We start from the raw sequence: 8,166 nt of genomic DNA on the forward strand, positions 1-8,166 counted from the left end.
GGGGAGGAGGGGAGGAGGGGCAGCGAGACAGAGAGAGGGGGGAAAGGAATCGTGGAAATGATGGGAGAGACAGGCACAGCACCACCACCACCACCTGCACGCACCCATAGCGCGCGCGCACCAGCGAGTATAATATTCTTCCTCTCTCTCGGTCTCATGCTCGGGCTCGTGTCAATTTTTTCCACACTGACCCGCGCGCTGCCTCTGCTTTTCCATTCCCGGTCGCCGTCTCCATCGGCTCGGTACGGCAGAGACTAGAGACACGCACAAAGATTTCGGGTGACGCGCGCGGCCACCACCTTCCCACGAGACCGCGGGCGTGGACACGTACGTGCGTGCCGCACGGTGCACCAGCCCCAGCGCCGAACCCAACAGGCGGACGCGGCCCCGCGGACCACACGCGGCTCGGCGGGGCAGGCGGAAAGCCAGGGCCATGCGAGCTGCACGCCGCCGCCTGCTAATGATTTTCAGGGGCTTTGTTAGGCTAGGCGTTGAAACTTATAAAAAAAACTGATTAGTCATTAGTTAGTGGTTGGGGGAAGATTCGGCTTCTGTTGAATGCTGCCGAAACGATCAACTTATCCCACCGGAAAGTTTGGGAGTATTCATACTACTACCACGTACCGGAAGCGAGCCTTTGCTTAAGGTGCTTGATCACTTGCTTCCAGCGGAAGCACGGGACGCGAGAATGTCATTCTCTTCGGCCATATTTGGAGGGATAAGCATTCGTTTGGACTAACTAAAGACCCCTCCCTGATCGGGATGTGGCTTCTAGAAATGTCCAGCTTAACAAAGACACTACCTCTTATTTTGTGTGTGTGTGCATGTAGAAACTTGACACGACACCTCGTTTCGACAGTTTTAAATAGACACATATTACCTGAACGAACAAAAGAATCATAAGTGGAGAGAGCAGTCCTCTGCGTCTTGACTCGAACGGAATAATCATCCTTCATGCATGAGTCATGATGCATTACCAATGATATGCATCACGCATCATCATATAAAACCACGCTTGTGAATGCTGCGTGCATGATTGATTCGGTAAGGGTGATCAGTTAGCAAACCACTGACGTACGTACGCGTCATGCAGTGCGAGCAGCCGGCGGTTGCTCTCCTAGTCTTGTACTCCCCCGTTCCTAAATATTTGTCTTTTTAGATATTCAAATGGACTACCACATACGGATATATATAGACATATTTTAGAATGTATATTCACTCATTTTGCTTCGTATGTAGTCACTTGTTGAAAACTCTAGAAAGATAAATATTTAGGAACGGAGGAAGTACTATACTACTACTCTACTAGTTTTCTGTCCCTTGATCATAAAAGAAACAGAATGGCGAGCAAGAAAACAAATGAGAGATTCGGTTTCTGCTTAATGCTGCCGAAACGATAAACTTATATCCCGCGACCTGCTCAGGGGAGTTAATCGGGAGTATTTTGACCCGCATTTCAACAAACTGGTAGATATTCATCAAAGTTCAAATAAAAAATAGTACAAATCATCCAAACATAGCATGCAAATTAAGTCTAATACAATAATGTTTTAACTTTGTATCCGACAAGTTTTTCATGAACAGATCATGTCGTCTCACACATACTGCACCTTCAAGCTTCATCCAACAATGTGTGTATGTAAATGACCGTCCCTTTGTCCTGTGATACATCTCGGCAGTGCGTGCAGGCTACATATAATGTGCAGACAACATTGAGTGAATGAAGCAATCAACGAGTTGAGAAAGAGTAAGCAAAACTTACGATCTCGCCCTCTGCCGCGTGCAATGGCCACGTTGCTTCGAGCTGACGAATCACATCGCAAAACTTGGTCACGCTGATATGTATAGCGTGATAGCAATACGACAACGACCTCACGTTGCATGGTTGAATGATGTACATGTCGTAGAGCGCAATATGCTTTCGCGTGTGAAACTTTTCATGCACTTGCTCCCAGAAGGCCGGCCCTCTGCTCTTGTCTACGAAATCCGCGGATACGGCCAGCCACGCATCACACAACAACTCATCCTCCATGGCCGAGTAGCTCACCATCCTTCGTACTCGAAAAACCTTAATGGCATTTGACCAAACACCTATCGGGCATGGTGTCCGCCATAGAGGTCGTCGACAGTGGGCGGAGTGTACCTGGGTACAAACGGCTTCAGGGTGAACAACTCCATCGTAAAGACGAGCGACGCGTCGGTGCATGTTGCAGACGTCCGACAATGCCTCTGCGACGGTCGGAGATGTACAACGGTGGCGGCGGAGGTGGAGGGTGCGAATGCAAAGTAAGGGGAGAAAGGCAGAGTGGAAGGAAATGGGACCGGGAGGGGGATTGGGTAGGCTGCGGGTGTCAGAGTCCTACGTTTTCGAGTGTCCGTACTCCCACAAACCTCCCCCCACTTTTGTCTCCAATTTGCGGGAGTAAACGCGTCCGAACTGCCCCGCATACCGATACAGGCCCGCGTTAGATGACTTACGCGTTCCGAACAGCGTGGTCCGGACGAATGCGGGCGGTTTGCGGGTCCGCCTTGGAGATGCCCTAATAACCGCCGATTTAGCGGACGAGGGTGTATTTTTTTTTGCCCTGGATAGACCCCGCAAAATCGGTCGTCCTATAAAAAATGCTGGATTTTGCATAGTCCCGGCAGTTTTCGCTATATCCGCCCAAGCAGATGCCACCGGTGGACGTATGTCGCTCTCCGCAGCGCGTTCGGGCGCGGACAAGCACGGGCACCGGCGGCGCCCGGGCTGCCCACGACCTGTTCGACGAAATCACACAACAAGATTTCGGTATCTTCTTGTTGCTCGTGTCTGATCAACTTTGCATATGCCATGTCCAATATTTTGCATAGACCGCTAGCTCATATCGACATGATCAGTGCTTGGAAACCATGATCATTTAGGAGATTGTTATTATGTTGAACATGATCAATGATAATGAAGATTCGACCCAAATGCGGTGAGATCCAACTTGCCCTTCATTTGAAGTTGGGACAACATCATATCTCAATCCGAGCAAGAAGAAAAGAAAAGCCAAAGAAGGCAAAGGCAAGAGGTCTGACATTCTCAATTTTTGAGGATAATTTGTCCTTCATTTTGGCAATGACCGGGTTGTTGAATTATGAATATTTTTTTTACTTTGTCGTATTTGTTTTGAACTTTGAACTAGAATGATTTGTATTGTAAGATTGACGTGTATGAATTGCATGGATTCGAGGGTGTGCGTCTGCCAAAATGAGGGGCCGCCCGGAGCTGTTCACGAACACGCCCGAACACGCCCGCAGATGTATAGGGGCCAGATTTCATGCTCTTAGGCAGGCTATCAAACACATCCCTAGTTTTTGTTTTTGTTCATTTGATACGAAAGAAACAGAACGACCGGCCCGGCAAACACACGACGGATTGATGGATGCGGATGCTGCCCGCAGCATGTCGATCGAGCGAGTGCGAGCGCTGCTTTATGCAAAGGCGACGACGGGCGATGCTCGACCGATCGCCGGCCGCACGTCTCGATTAGCCAGCGGTTGCCTGCCGCGTCTCCCGATTCGACCGGAGCTGGCCAACACGGCGGGTCCACCTGCCCCGGCCCCGGCCCGACGACATGCCGGTCGGTGGTGGATCGCGAATCTCACCCTGCTCGATCGCCACATTTCGCGTCATCTTCCCTTCCCCCTCTCTCTCGTGTCTCCCGTGCGCGATAGGGCCGAGTGGCCGGATCGGAAGGCAAGCCGGTAAAACCGAACTTAGCCATATCGCTTTGATATGGTATGATATGATATATCGTTTTGACACCTTTTGAGAGTGCGTTTCTGGGTCCTGGCCGGCCGGCTACGCCTTTAGGTGTGGCCGCGCAGTTGGCCACGTAAAGAAAGAATCCTCGTCGTCGGTCGTATCGTAGCCATGGAGGCCACCCTGGGCTTTTTTGATGAGGCCATGATGGCATGCATACATGTTCTGCAGCGCGCACGTCGACGTTACGATCATGACACGGCCCGCATGTGCATCGGAACAGACGACACGTTACGAGAGCTCCTTTGCGTAGGAGCAACGGTTGCCGGGAGGTGAACGTATCGGCTGGAGCTGGATGGTGGGCGCACCCACGACGGTTGACCTCGATCAGGTACGTGTGCGCGCTCATCACCGGTCTCAAGTCTGATCATGTTGTGCATGTGCGGAGCCTATTCTTATCGATCCGCCCGGAACATTCTGTGGGCATCGCGTATCTTGGAGCACTGAACAAACACATGAGTGCAGAGCCATACATGATCCGTCCCATGAGCAGGACGTGCGCCGGTGCATGGGAAAAAGAATAACAGTTGAGGCCGCGCACGTGCCGTGCCTACGCCTCCTACGCACCATGCAAGCTAGTGGCGCCGTGCGTGCGTGCCAGCCACCGGCGTGCAGCATGGCACCACGGCTTCAAATCCAGTCCCCATGCGGCCGGCCGGCGTGCACCGCCGCGACCGTCCGTCCGTCCACTACTAGATCAGCGCGCCGTATATACTCCGTTTCCGCATGTACGATCCGGCCAACGCTCCGCCGCCGGTCCATGTCTTGCTTTCCTCCGACCAGAAACGTATGCGTGCGTGCGAGCGACGCGCTGTTGTCTCCATGCGTTTGGCCCATAGCGACGGACGGTCGACCAATGAATCAATCGCGGCCGGGACATCTCAGAAATACGCCGGGCACGAGAGATCGAGAGAGAGTCGTACGTGGCGCGTTCAAAGCTCAAAACCTCTGACCTCGTCGGCGATCGACGTACGTGCGTACCCGGCGGCACGGCATCCATCGTCGCCCGTTGTCCAGGTCAGCCGAGTGACTGGCCGCCGGCCGGCCGGGGGCGTCACAGCGACGGCTAGGCTAGCGGACCGTCGACCAGGACCGATCAGAGAAAGCGGCGATCGACGTACGTGACATGATATGTTACATTTTGTCTGCGTACGTTCGGAACAGCTTACCTCAGCGCCGTCAGCAGCAGCCGGGCGCGCATGTACCAGCACGTCGTCGTTGCTTCAATTAATCTGTCTCTCCGGCCGGCCGGGTCAGAAGAAGGTCGCGATATTTTAGCGCGCTGTCAGTGCCAGGAGATTCGCCGTGGAGCTTCAGATCGGGAAAAGCGGATGCGGCGGCCGCGTCCGTATCGGAAAAGCCAAACGCCGCGGCTCCATACGAATTTGCGCGGTGGCACCCGGAGCGGCGACTGGTCCGGTCTTGACCGGGAAAAGGCACGTACGGCGGGCGAGAGTGGGATTATTCTGCGACCAAAGCTGGCTGGGTCAAGCGGTGAAGTGATGATGTAAGTCACAATGCGCGTGGTAATTCCGTGACCTTTAAATGGTTCGGTGATGATGATCAGATCAGTACTCCCATCGACCCTCCCGGCGACCGACTACGAGTGGTCTCCGTCTCCGTCCAGGATCCCAAATCCAAGCATATGCGTACAGCGAGCAGTTTCCAGACTTGGTGCAAGCGACATTTATTAGGGCCTGTTTGGTTCCAAATAAGTCACTAACTTATAAGTCAAAAAGTGAAAAAAGTGACTTATTTTGTCAAACAGACCCGACTTATAAGTCACCCCACCCCAACTTACAAGTCATAAGTTGCTCCACCCCAACTTAAAACTTATAAGTCATCCCCTTTTGCGTGGGTCCCACCACCTGCATGATGTGGATTGGTGAAGAAAAATGTGTCAGGTGACTTATAAGTCAGGTGACAACCAAACAGACGTGACTTATAAGTCACTGGTTTTACCAAACAGGCCCTTAATGACCGTCGTCCCTGCTCGCAACAAACACGATTAGTTACACGGGCTCCGCTTGACTCTTGTACCCCATCTTTTAACGTGATAAAACTCAGGTGGGTGATGTATTTCACTTTTCTTAAGATAAGACGAGGAGGTTTGACTCCACGGTCCAGCCCAGGTTCCTTCCCGTGCAACACCAAGCAAAAAGTATTACTACTCCGTGCATAGTGTTTGACGAGGACTCCAGTATGGTACACCCGCAAGGATCCTTTCAAACTGCACCAGACGGCAAACGCTTTGACTAGCAAAAAGTGCAAAGACGTGTGTAAGCATTATATCCAGTTCGAGCAGACTGTTCGACCGCTTCGCAGAAGAACCATGCATGGTCAACCATCATCTCCATTAGAATATGTGCAGTTGGCGCGCAAAAGTACGTTGTAAGAAGTCGCAAACCACTACCCCCACCACAGTCCCAAAGGTCCCAACCAACGCTGCGAAACCGAGCATAGATACGCGGGGAAACCTAATCGATTTCACGTAATCGCGTCGACGTCGACTCTGAACCTTCCAGCACGAGAAACACCGACAGGTAGTAGCTAGGCTAAGGCTCCACGGTGACGGACTGATCGACGACTCACCACGCGCATACGAACCATTCAGACTAGCCACAGTGGAAATAACTTTAACAGTAACATCGAGTCCACTCAGTAAATTTGTCTATATGGCAATGAGTTAATAAAGAAAGAGGTAGTTTGAGTAACTTAGCTAGTTACCGTAACATCACATGTTTCAATGCAATATGAGTCTATAATCTAATAAATTGAGCTTTGCATGACATCACACATACGTTACTACCCACTATGAAGATAGTAATATAGTCTAGAGATATGTATACGTCATGTTCATGTTCATACCTACTAGTACTACACGTGCTACGGTTGTTACCCAGCTGTATGTCGATCCGCATAGACGTTTCTCTGCTTATTTCCATGCAGATTGAATGGAAACATTGTTGAGTGAGGTTTTGAACATTGGCGTGGCGAGGCTATGTGAAGCACAGCCGCACAGGTCCAGTGCATATGTGTTCCGATAGAGTTAGCAGCTCAAGCTTTTATATCTAAACTCGACTACTCGAGGTCAGTGGCGGAGCTAGCATTTGACATCAGGGTGGTCCGCCCTATTTTTTTTGATAACTAATATGACATGTGAACATTCTAACTAATTATCAATAGCACATAGAAATAGATCAATATGGTCTTACGAACACATTAAAGTTCTCAATTAAATCTAGTTTTGCATAAAGAAGCCTACATGTAAATAGTACATGGACCATATCACATACCTTGAGAAGTTCAAAAAGACTATCTTTCTAGCCAACGTTTTTGCATTGCCATGAAGATATCAATTATGTCATCTTCATTCACGTCGGAGGAAGCATCCCTCTCAATGTATCTGACTAGGCAATCATCCAAAAGACTATCGCCCATCTTATTTCTCAACTTGTTGTTGACAAAACTCATGGCAAAAAATGCTCTCTCAACATTTGCCGTTGCCACCGGGAGAATCAATACCAATTTTAAAAACAAGTACATCAAATGATGAACTATATTTTTTCCTGTTTGGACAAGTACTGCTTCCTATCAACAAAGCTAATTGAGGCAGAATTATAAATGTGTTCATAGTGCAAAAAAGCAAACCCTAAATCATATATTTGGGGTGTTTTTTTCAGTACCTCACTGGTTCACTGCTACCGGATTTGGAGGGGGCGAGGGCAGGGCCGCCAGGCACAGGCAGCCGCCCAACAAGCGGCGGCAGGGGCGCAGGTAGCCGGACTCCGGCCGGTAGGGCCAAGGCGCAGCCGCGCGCTGGGGCTCGCCGCGCGCCAGAGAGATGCGCCTGGAGGCTGGAGCCCTGGATCGAGGGCCAGGCGAGCGAGCTGGAGAAGAGGCGGGCGCCGGACAGGGCGGCGGCAGGGGCGCCGGGCGCGAACGGCGGCGAGGGGCGACTCGGTGATGCGAGGCGGCTATCGGGATCGAGCAGTGGGCGTCGGCCGTCGGGGACTGGACGAGCAATTTTTGGATATGGACCTGGTCTATTCATTGGGCTGTTTTTTTTCTGGCCCATTAGAATCTATATGTATGCGGGCTGTCACAGAATCCCAGGGTGGGCCGCGGCCCACCCTGGCCATCCTGTACATCCGCCACTGTCGAGGTTCACTATTTCCGTATGCCAACGAGTGTGTTTTTTCTCGTTTGGTCAAACTTAGAAACAGTTGAATTTTAATTTAAGTTATGCGTCGTCTATTTAGGGATAGAGGGAGTGATTTTTTTTAGCAACAGAGGGAGTGATTTAATGGAGAGTACTTCGTTTTTTCTAGGCAATGCTACATTTATTATTATTCTATAGTCGATGTAGTCCTGGC

The 8,166-nt window shown here is 50.8% G+C and overlaps 1 long non-coding RNA gene across 1 annotated transcript; it reads right to left on the minus strand.

Annotated features, from left to right (window-relative positions):
- Positions 1 to 6,956: 6,956 nt before the first annotated feature.
- LOC123134390 (uncharacterized) lies at positions 6,957 to 7,829 on the minus strand. The gene is made up of 2 exons (XR_006465631.1): positions 7,477 to 7,829; positions 6,957 to 7,393 (listed from the first exon to the last, which is right to left on the minus strand). It is a non-coding gene; the product is annotated as an uncharacterized lncRNA (long non-coding RNA).
- Positions 7,830 to 8,166: the final 337 nt, after the last annotated feature.

The sequence above is a fragment of the Triticum aestivum genome, chromosome 6B (genome assembly GCF_018294505.1).
Source record: "Triticum aestivum cultivar Chinese Spring chromosome 6B, IWGSC CS RefSeq v2.1, whole genome shotgun sequence".
Classification (NCBI taxonomy): Eukaryota; Viridiplantae; Streptophyta; class Magnoliopsida; order Poales; family Poaceae; genus Triticum; species Triticum aestivum.